The 12217-nt window shown below is 45.0% G+C and overlaps 1 non-coding gene across 1 annotated transcript; it reads left to right on the forward strand.

The window, feature by feature from the left end:
* The first annotated feature begins 12004 nt into the window (after window positions 1-12004).
* Window positions 12005-12076, forward strand: TRNAH-GUG (transfer RNA histidin (anticodon GUG)). Its single transcript has one exon. It is a non-coding gene; the product is annotated as a tRNA-His (tRNA).
* Window positions 12077-12217: the final 141 nt, after the last annotated feature.

Consider the following 12217-nt stretch of genomic DNA (forward strand, 5'->3'; position numbering starts at 1 on the left):
GTCTTTCTACAGTACGCTATTTTTTATATTTTAAAAGTGTTTTCATATCATTCTTGGATGTGCAATGTGCTTTCCAACATTCATGACAAGCATACAGCTTATTTTTCACCCTAAACGCCGTCTCTATTGACACTTTAGTTACTTTCTCACACTATATTCCTCTGCATGACTATACTCTACTCCCCTCAGTGCCACTGTACTCTACACTGTGCAACTCTATACCACTCCACTCTACTCAGTTCTACTCCACTGTAATCTACATTGTTCCACTCTATCACTCCACTCTATGCCACTCTAATCTATGCCACTCCACTATACGCCACTTCACTCCACTTTATGCTACTCCATTCTATGGCACTCCACCCTGTCACTCTCTGCTATGCCCCTCTACTCCACTCCACTCCACTCTACTCTATGCCACTTCCCTTCATTCCTCTCTACGCCACCCTACTTCATAGAATGCCACTTTATGTGACTCTATGCCACTCTGCTCTACATCACTCTAGAATACTCAACTGAACTCTACTCTATACAACTCCACTCTACTTTACTCCTCTCCACTCTATGCCTCTCCACTCTATGCTACTCTACTCCAGTCTACTGTACGCCACTTTATTTTATCCCATTCTACTCTACGCCACTGTACACCACTCAACTCTATGCCACTCTACTCCGTTGCACCCCTCTCTACTCTACGCTACCCTACTCCATGCTACTATACTCCACTTTAAGCCACTGTACTCTCCACCACTAAGCTCTATTCCACTCTACTGTATGCCACTCCATGCTACTCTAATCCACCCCACAGAATGCCACTCTACTCTATGCCACTCCACTCAACTCCATGCCATTCCACACTTTTGCACTCTACCCTACTCTGTGCCTCTCCATTCCACTCCATGCTACTCCACTCTATCCCACTACGCTCTACTCTAGTTCACTCTATGCCACTCCACTTTACTCTCTCCCACTCTACTCTATACTACTTCATTCCATGCCACTTCACTGTACTCCACTCCACTCCATCTCACACAATATCACTCAATGGCACTACATGCGCTCTACTCTATGCCACTCTACTGCACACTACTCTATGCTGTGCCACTCTACACTACTCTCCTGTAGGCCTTTCTACTCTATGCCACTTTTTTCTCTGCTCCTCTCTACACCACAGTGTCACTCCATGCAACGCGACTGTATGCTACTCAACTCCACAACACTCTACTTCATGCAGTCCGACTCCACTCCTCCTAATTCTTTGCCACCCCTCTCCATGACACACAGTTCTCTGACTCTATGCCATTCCATGCCACTTCACTCTACACCACACTATGCCACTCTACACCACACTACTTTACTCTATGCTACTCTATGCCATTCTATGCAACCTCACTCCTCTCTACCCCACTCTGCTCTATGCCACTCCATTCCTCACAATGCTATTCAACGCCATGCCAAGGCACACCACTTCATTATATTCCACTGTATTCTATGACACATTACGTCACTCTACTCTTTGCACTTCAATCTACTCTCTTCTATGACCCTCCATTCATCACCACTCCATTGTTTGCTAGTCAAGTTTACGCCACTTCATTTCACACAATGCAACTCTAAAGCAGTATGCACCAAGCAGCTGAATGTGTCTGAAGAGACACCCAGAAAAGAAAAAAACAACAATATGTGGGGGCCTGTTCCGAGCCCCTCCTGGCCTGGAGGAGTTTGGTCGGCCGTGGATTAAGTTTTTGCAGTGTTCACTTCCCCGACCCCAGCACTCATAGAACACTTGAGACTTGCAGGGCAGAGTGGTGGATCTTGTTAAGAAGTCTGGGCTTCTTGGTTTATGGGGAGTCTTGTCACTGGAAGCAGAGAGGTAAATATTTGCTGTGATCTGCTACTCAAAGAAAAGACCCTGATCTAACTTGAAAAGATGGGTTTTAAACAAACGCTAAATCTATCCACTCCACGGATACTTTGACCTTTTTTAAGCCTATCAGAGCCACACCAGGGTAGTCTTTTCTGAGCCCAAGTAGCTCGCCGTGATCGTATAGTGATTAGTACTCTGCGTTGTGGCTGCAGCAACCTCGGTTCGAATCCGAGTCATGGCAGTTGGGCAGCATTTTTATTCTCCCTTCTTAATATTTACATGAGTTAAGAGCTTGAACCTAATTTCAACGGTGAAATTAAATGTCTTTGAAGAACGCGTTAACAATGTTATTATTTATTTCACCTTTCTGCGCTTTTACGTTTGAGGCGGTGCTGATGTGAAAAGTATGAGCTACAGTTTGGTTTCACGGGACCCGGTCAGCAAGAGGGATGGATGTCTGTGTCTCCTGTACCTGCAGCGCCGAGGCTCCTGTACTGCTGCGGAGTAGCTTTCAATGTTGAAAGGGATCCTGCTAGTCAAATATCAGTTTTTGCAGCAATTCAGGCCGCGAAGAAAAAAGGTCTAAAAATATATATTTGTATAGAAAGTAAGACTGAGCTCCCAAGGGTCTGAAAGAAAGAGGCGACGGAGAAGGACACTGAGAGGCGCGCTCACCCAATCAGCGTTTGGCTTCATCATCCCGCACCTGACGGATCACTGGGCAGCTAGAGGGAAAGTTTTAAAACTTAAGCCAAGTTTATTAGTCGTGGTCGAATCGTGAATTACACAATTACGCTCCTTTGTGGAATTTGGAGTAATGTGGGGAAAGACATCTACCCAAGAGCGGAGGAAAAGAGCGCGCGCAGCGGCTGTTGTGCCAGTTCTGTTGCATTTAGAGCGATTTTCTTGTGCAAAGTGTATATCAGGTTCCTTTCGGATCTGAGCGTGTATTTTGCACCAGGAAAATAGCCTTGTGTAATTCTGTACAACCTCGCATAATGTTGCTGTAATTTCGCGTAATTACACTGCAGTGAGTTACACTGGTTACGCCCATCCCTACATTTGACTCATGTTTAACAGAGAGGTCCGTCCATCCATTGATCCATTCATCTGTCCATCCATATTTCTGCCTGTGTGCCTGCTTATCTATCTGCTCACCTACCTGTGCGTGACTGTGAACCTGTCTAACAGAGTGTTGATGCCTGGCTGTATGCTTTGTTAACACTATAACGCTCATAGGGACATTGAGGAGGACATCTTGGCGCTATGTTTTTTTTTGGTATGAAGCAACCGTTTTCAAATCCTGACAGTCCACACAAAGTTGATCATATGTGATCCCATTTTCGTACCAACAGCTGCTTCTCTATATACTTATCGGTCCACGTCTATTACTACATGTGCTTTCTATTTACTTTCTATTTCAATCTGGGTATCTGCCTTACTGCCTATTTCTGCCCATCTCTGTTTATGTTAACACTTTAAAGCCTACATGCTGACTACCAAGGTCTTTGTGGCGTGGTTCTTTCTAAAGCAGGCGCGTGTGATTTACAGCGGTTTCTGTGAAGCTGATTATATCTCATCTATGATTTACTAACAGCTACATACGTGCCTTTCTGTCTACAAACCTGTACAGATGCATTGTGCATGTGGCTTATTTATGACGATCTGTTTAACCTTCTATCCGTCCTTCTATCTGTGCAACTGTCTTACTGTTCCCCCCTCTTTTATGTTGTTACAACACTATTTGTTAAACAAACCTTCACAGTCAGAAGGGCTTCCAGGCGCTGTTATTTATTTAAAAAACTGCAAAGAACACCAGTTTATGCAATGTTGATGACATTTACTTCACCCCTTTATTGTTGCATTAATGGGTTTTCAAGTCACAAAACGGGTCCCTGATGAAGCCTAAGTGGACTTCTGATCGGCTGTAGCTCTGTGGGGTCTCCAGCTCTCCTAGGGCCTCAGATCTACCACTACAACACCAGCCTTACCCTAAGTTGTGCAGTAGATTTTTTATTTTTTTTATTTATTGGTATTTCAGATGGTACATATTATTCACAGGATTGTAACAGGTTGCAGTGCTGTATGAATCTCCTTTCCATGACAACTTTTGAACAGTTACCCATTACTGCTATTATATTATGTTACCACCACGCTGAGGGCTGTTCCTTGCATAAATCTGTAAGCAGGCTTGTGATCTGTAGTGTGGGCCTCCTGTGGGTCTCCGGTTCAGTGCTGTATGCCCATGGAGCAGGGTGGTCGGTTCCCACCATTTCCAGCTCTGGCACGTCAGGTACTCATCATCTCTTATTACAACAAATAACAAGCAAGCCAAACAACTTGCCCAGAAACCGAGACCTAACTACGCATCGTGTGAGTGTGTCTACAGCTGTATGGGGCCCAGCCGGGGGGGGAAGGGACCCAGGGGAACCCTCCCCAGTGTATGATCTTCCAGGGAGGTCTAGGAGAGGTGTGTTTGTCGTGCTCCTAACTCCGCAAGTTAAGAGGCCCATCTGCATCGTCATCATAGTCATGTCAGGCGTGTTCCATGCTCCCGCCACCTCTGCCCATAGGGGAGCTATCTGTCTGTTCCTCAGCCCTTTCATTTCTTCCCTCTGAAGTGCCCTTTCTTCTGCCTTGCCAAGGAAGTGATGTCTGCTTATAGCACGTGTCCTACTTTTATAATGTTTTCAGGGCACTTCGCCCACTTCATATCTAGCCAAAATCCTTTAGCACTGGGAGACCACGTGTCTGCTGAATATCTTACCTCCACCATTGGGGGTATAAAAGGTGTACTTTGGCTCTGTTGTAAATTATTATATAGGGCTCAATTTGGTTGGGTTGTGAATTGCTGTCAAGCTCTAAATCTCAGAATTCTCTTAGTCACACCTTTTTATGTCTTGCGTACACAGTGAATGTGCTGTGAGACATATTGTTTAGAATTCAGTGGGCTTACCACACGCCCATAGCTTACTTACCATTAATTGTTTTCTATGTCACTCACATTTGCAATATTTCGATTGCTTAGCTCCCATAGACTGAATCTTCCTTTCTTGTGTTCATTCCTCCATGGAGGATGGACCAAGTACATGTGTTCTTTTCGTCTTTCTACAGTACGCTATTTTTTATATTTTAAAAGTGTTTTCTTATCATTCTTGGATGTGCAATGTGCTTTCCAACATTCATGACAAGCATACAGCTTATTTTTCACCCTAAACGCCGTCTCTATTGACACTTTAGTTACTTTCTCACACTGTATTCTTCTGCATGACTATACTCTACTCCCCTCAGTGCCACTGCACTCTACACTGTGCAACTCTATACCACTCCACTCTACTCAGTTCTACTCCACTCTAATCTACATTGTTCCACTCTATCACTCCACTCTATGCCACTCTAATCTATGCCACTCCACTATACGCCACTTCACTCCACTTTATGCTACTCCATTCTATGCCACTCCACCCTGTCACTCTCTGCTATGCCCCTCTACTCCACTCCACTCCACTCTACTCTATGCCACTTCCCTTCATTCCTCTCTACGCCACCCTACTTCATAAATGCCACTTTATGTGACTCTATGCCACTCTGCTCTACATCACTCTAGAATACTCAACTGAACTCTACTCTATACAATTCCACTCTACTTTACTCCTCTCCACTCTATGCTTCTCCACTCTATGCTACTCTACTCCAGTCTACTGTACGCCACTTTATTTTATCCCATTCTACTCTACGCCACTGTACACCACTCAACTCTATGCCACTCTACTCCGTTGCACCCCTCTCTACTCTACTCTACGCTACTCTACTCCATGCTACTATACTCCACTCTAAGCCACTGTACTCTCCACCACTAAGCTCTATTCCACTCTACTGTATGCCACTCCATGCCACTCTAATCCACCCCACAGAATGCCACTCTACTCTATGCCACTCCACTCAACTCCATGCCATTCCACACTTTTGCACTCTACCCTACTCTGTGCCTCTCCATTCCACTCCATGCTACTCCACTCTATCCCACTACGCTCTACTCTAGTTCACTCTATGCCACTCCACTTTACTCTCTCCCACTCTACTCTATACTACTTCATTCCATGCCACTTCACTGTACTCCACTCCACTCCATCTCACACAATATCACTCAATGGCACTACATGCGCTCTACTCTATGCCACTCTACTGCACACTACTCTATGCTGTGCCACTCTACACTACTCTCCTGTAGGCCTTTCTACTCTATGCCACTTTTTTCTCTGCTCCTCTCTACACCACAGTGTCACTCCATGCAACGCCACTTTATGCTACTCAACTCCACAACACTCTACTTCATGCAGTCCGACTCCACTCCTCCTAATTCTTTGCCACCCCTCTCCATGACACACTGTTCTCTGACTCTATGCCATTCCATGCCACTTCACTCTACACCACACTATGCCACTCTACACCACACTACTTTACTCTATGCTACTCTATGCCATTCTATGCAACCTCACTCCTCTCTACCCCACTCTGCTCTATGCCACTCCATTCCTCACAATGCTATTCAACGCCATGCCAAGGCACACCACTTCATTATATTCCACTGTATTCTATGACACATTACGTCACTCTACTCTTTGCACTTCAATCTACTCCCTTCTATGACCCTCCATTCATCACCACTCCATTGTTTGCTAGTCAAGTTTACGCCACTTCATTCCACACAATGCAACTCTAAAGCAGTATGCACCAAGCAGCTGAATGTGTCTGAAGAGACACACAGAAAAGAAAAAAACAACAATATGTGGGGGCCTGTTCCGAGCCCCTCCTGGCCTGGAGGAGTTTGGTCGGCCGTGGATTAAGTTTTTGCAGTGTTCACTTCCCCGACCCCAGCACTCATAGAACACTTGAGACTTGCAGGGCAGAGTGGTGGATCTTGTTAAGAAGTCTGGGCTTCTTGGTTTATGGGGAGTCTTGTCACTGGAAGCAGAGAGGTAAATATTTGCTGTGATCTGCTACTCAAAGAAAAGACCCTGATCTAACTTGAAAAGATTGGTTTTAAACAAACGCTAAATCTATCCACTCCACGGACACTTTGACCTTTTTTAAGCCTATCAGAGCCACACCAGGGTAGTCTTTTCAGAGCCCAAGTAGCTCGCTGTGATCGTATAGTGGTTAGTACTCTGTGTTGTGGCCGCAGCAACCTCGGTTCGAATCCGAGTCACGGCATTGAGGGTGGCAATGTCACGGCAGTCGGGCAGAGTTTTTATTCTCACTTCTTAATATTTACATGAGTTAAGAGCTTGAACCTAATTTCAACGGTGAAATTAAATGTCTTTGAAGAACGCGTTAACAATGTTATTATTTATTTCACCTTTCTGCGCTTTTACGTTTGTGGCGGTGCTGATGTGAAAAGTATGAGCTACAGTTTGGTTTCACGGGACCCGGTCAGCAAGAGGGATGGATGTCTGTGTCTCCTGTACCTGCAGCGCCGAGGCTCCTGTACTGACGCGGAGTAGCTTTCAATGTTGAAAGGGATCCTGCTAGTCAAATATCAGTTTTTGCAGCAATTCAGGCCGCGAAGAAAAAAGGTCTAAAAATATATATTTGTATAGAAAGTAAGACTGAGCTCCCAAGGGTCTGAAAGAAAGAGGCGACGGAGAAGGACACTGAGCGGCGCGCTCACCCAATCAGCGTTTGGCTTCATCATCGGGCACCCGACGGATCACCGGGCAGCTAGAGGGAAAGTTTTAAAACTTAAGCCCAGTTTATTAGTCGTGGTCGAATCGTGAATTACACAATTACGCTCCTTTGTGGAATTTGGAGTAATGTGGGGAAAGACATCTTCCCAAGAGCGGAGGAAAAGAGCGCGAGCAGCGGCTGTTGTGCCAGTTCTGTTGCATTTAGAGCGATTTTCTTGCGCAAAGTGTATATCAGGTTCCTTTCGGATCTGAGCGTGTATTTTGCACCAGGAAAATAGCCTTGTGTAATTCTGTACAACCTCGCATAATGTTGCTGTAATTTCGCGTAATTACACTGCAGTGATTACACTGGTTACGCCCATCCCTACATTTGACTCATGTTTAACAGAGAGGTCCGTCCATCCATTGATCCATTCATCTGTCCATCCATCTTTCTGCCTGTGTGCCTGCTTATCTATCTGCTCACCTACCTGTGCGTGACTGTGAACCTGTCTAACAGAGTGTTGATGCCTGGCTGTATGCTTTGTTAACACTATAACGCTGAAAGGGACATTGAGGAGGACATCTTGGCGCTATGTTTTTTTTTGGTATGAAGCAACCGTTTTCAAATCCTGACAGTCCACACAAAGTTGATCATATGTGATCCCATTTTCGTACCAACAGCTGCTTCTCTATATACTTATCGGTCCACGTCTATTACTACATGTGCTTTCTATTTACCTTTCAATTTCAATCTGGGTCTCTGCCTTACTGCCTATTTCTGCCCATCTCTGTTTATGTTAACACTTTAAAGCCTACATGCTGACTACCAAGGTCTTTGTGGCGTGGTTCTTTCTAAAGCAGGCGCGTGTGATTTACAGCGGTTTCTGTGAAGCTGATTATATCTCATCCATGATTTACTAACAGCTACATACCTGCCTTTCTGTCTACAAACCTGTACAGATGCATCGGTGCATGTGGCTTATTTATGACGATCTGTTTAACCTTCTATCCGTCCTTCTATCTGTGCAACTGTCTTACTGTTCCCCCCTCTTTTATGTTGTTACAACACTATTTGTTAAACAAACCTTTACAGTCAGAAGGGCTTCCAGGCGCTGTTATTTATTTAAAAAACTGCAAAGAACACCAGTTTATGCAATGTTGATGACATTTACTTCACCCCTTTATTGTTGCATTAATGGGTTTTCAAGTCACAAAACGGGTCCCTGATGAAGCCTAAGTGGACTTCTGAGCTGCTGTAGCTCTGTGGGGTCTCCAGCTCTCCTAGGGCCTCAGATCTACCACTACAACACCAGCCTTACCCTAAGTTGTGCAGTAGATTTTTTTATTTTTTTATTTATTGGTATTTCAGATGGTACATATTATTCACAGGATTGTAACAGGTTGCAGAGCTGTATGAATCTCCTTTCCATGACAACTTTGAACAGTTACCCATTACTGCTATTATATTATGTTACCACCACGCTGAGGGCTGTTCCTTGCATAAATCTGTAAGCAGGCTTGTGATCTGTGGTAGGGGCCTCCTGTGGGTCTCCGGTTCAGCGCTGTATGCCCATGGAGCAGGGTGGTCTGTTCCCACCATTTCCAGCTCTGACACGTCAGGTACTCATCATCTCTTATTACAACAAATAACAAGCAAGCCAAACTACTTGCCCAGAAACCGAGACCTAACTATGCATCGTGTGAGTGTGTCTACAGCTGTATGGGGCCCAGCCGGGGGGGGGGGAAGGGACCCAGGGGAACCCTCCCCAGTGTATGATCTTCCAGGGAGGTCTAGGAGAGGTGAGTTTGTCGTGCTCCTAACTCCGCAAGTTAAGAGGCCCATCTGCATCGTCATCATAGTCATGTCAGGAGTCTTCCATGCTCCCGCCACCTCTGCCCATAGGGGAGCTATCTGTCTGTTCCTCAGCCCTCTCATTTCTTCCCTCTGAAGTGCCTTTTCTTCTGCCTTGCCAAGGAAGTGATGTCTGCTTATAGCACGTGTCCTACTTTTATAATGTTTTCAGGGCACTTCACCCACTTCATATCTAGCCAAAATCCTTTAGCACTGGGAGACCACGTGTCTGCTGAATATCTTACCTCCACCATTGGGGGTATAAAAGGTGTACTTTGGCTCTGTTGTAAATTATTATATAGGGCTCAATTTGGTTGGGTTGTGAATTGCTGTCAAGCTCTAAATCTCAGAATTCTCTTAGTCACACCTTTTTATGTCTTGCGTACACAGTGAATGTGCTGTGAGACATATTGTTTAGAATTCAGTGGGCTTACCACACGCCCATAGCTTACTTACCATTAATTGTTTTCTATGTCACTCACATTTGCAATATTTCGATTGCTTAGCTCCCATAGACTGAATCTTCCTTTCTTGTGTTCATTCCTCCATGGAGGATGGACCAAGTACATGTGTTCTTTTCGTCTTTCTACAGTACGCTATTTTTTATATTTTAAAAGTGTTTTCGTATCATTCTTGGATGTGCAATGTGCTTTCCAACATTCATGACAAGCATACAGCTTATTTTTCACCCTAAACGCCGTCTCTATTGACACTTTAGTTACTTTCTCACACTGTATTCCTCTGCATGACTATACTCTACTCCCCTCAGTGCCACTGTACTCTACACTGTGCAACTCTATACCACTCCACTCTACTCAGTTCTACTCCACTCTAATCTACATTGTTCCACTCTATCACTCCACTCTATGCCACTCTAATCTATGCCACTCCACTATACGCCACTTCACTCCACTTTATGCTACTCCATTCTATGCCACTCCACCCTGTCACTCTCTGCTATGCCCCTCTACTCCACTCCACTCCACTCTACTCTATGCCACTTCCCTTCATTCCTCTCTACGCCACCCTACTTCATAGAATGCCACTTTATGTGACTCTATGCCACTCTGCTCTACATCACTCTAGAATACTCAACTGAACTCTACTCTATACAACTCCACTCTACTTTACTCCTCTCCACTCTATGCCTCTCCACTCTATGCTACTCTACTCCAGTCTACTGTACGCCACTTTATTTTATCCCATTCTACTCTACTCCACTGTACACCACTCAACTCTATGCCACTCTACTCCGTTGCACCCCTCTCTACTCTACGCTACTCTACTCCATGCTACTATACTCCACTCTAAGCCACTGTAATCTCCACCACTAAGCTCTATTCCACTCTACTGTATGCCACTCCATGCCACTCTAATCCACCCCACAGAATGCCACTCTACTCTATGCCACTCCACTCAACTCCATGCCATTCCACACTTTTGCACTCTACCCTACTCTGTGCCTCTCCATTCCACTCCATGCCACTCCACTCTATCCCACTACGCTCTACTCTAGTTCACTCTATGCCACTCCACTTTACTCTCTCCCACTCTACTCTATACTACATCATTCCATGCCACTTCACTGTACTCCACTCAACTCCATCTCACACAATATCACTCAATGGCACTACATGCGCTCTACTCTATGCCATTCTACTGCACACTACTCTATGCTGTGCCACTCTACACTACTCTCCTGTAGGCCTTTCTACTCTATGCCACTTTTTACTCTGCTCCTCTCTACACCACAGTGTCACTCCATGCTACGCGACTGTATGCTACTCAACTACACAATACTCTACTTCATGCAGTCCGACTCCACTCCTCCTAATTCTTTGCCACCCCTCTCCATGACACACTGTTCTCTGACTCTATGCCATTCCATGCCACTTCACTCTACACCACACTATGCCACTCTACACCACACTACTTTACTCTATGCTACTCTATGCCATTCTATGCAACCTCACTCCTCTCTACCCCACTCTGCTCTATGCCACTCCATTCCTCACAATGCTATTCAACGCCATGCCAAGGCACACCACTTCATTATATTACACTGTATTCTTTGACACATTACGTCGCTCTACTCTTTGCACTTCAATCTACTCCCTTCTATGACCCTCCATTCATCACCACTCCATTGTTTGCTAGTCAAGTTTACGCCACTTCATTCCATACAATGCAACTCTAAAGCAGTATGCACCAAGCAGCTGAATGTGTCTGAAGAGACACCCAGAAAAGAAAAAAACAACAATATGTGGGGGCCTGTTCCGAGCCCCTCCTGGCCTGGAGGAGTTTGGTCGGCCGTGGATTAAGTTTTTGCAGTGTTCACTTCCCCGACCCCAGCACTCATAGAACACTTGAGACTTGCAGAGCAGAGTGGTGGATCTTGTTAAGAAGTCTGAGCTTCTTGGTTTATGGGGAGTCTTGTCACTGGAAGCAGAGAGGTAAATATTTGCTGTGATCTGCTACTCAAAGAAAAGACCCTGATATAACTTGAAAAGATGGGTTTTAAACAAACGCTAAATCTATCCACTCCACGGACAATGTGACCTTTTTTCAGCCTATCAGAGCCACACCAGGGTAGTCTTTTCAGAGCCCAAGTAGCTCGCCGTGATCGTATAGTGGTTAGTACTCTGCGTTGTGGCCGCAGCAACCTTGGTTCGAATCCGAGTCACGGCATTGCGGGTGGCAATGTCACGGCAGTTGTGCAGCATTTTTATTTTCACTTCTTAATATTTACATGAGTTAAGAGCTTGAACCTAATTTCAACGGTGAAATTAAATGTCTTTGAAGAACGCGTTAACAATGTTATTATTTATT

This window comes from Pleurodeles waltl, chromosome 12 (genome assembly GCF_031143425.1).
Source record: "Pleurodeles waltl isolate 20211129_DDA chromosome 12, aPleWal1.hap1.20221129, whole genome shotgun sequence".
Lineage (NCBI taxonomy): Eukaryota > Metazoa > Chordata > Amphibia > Caudata > Salamandridae > Pleurodeles > Pleurodeles waltl.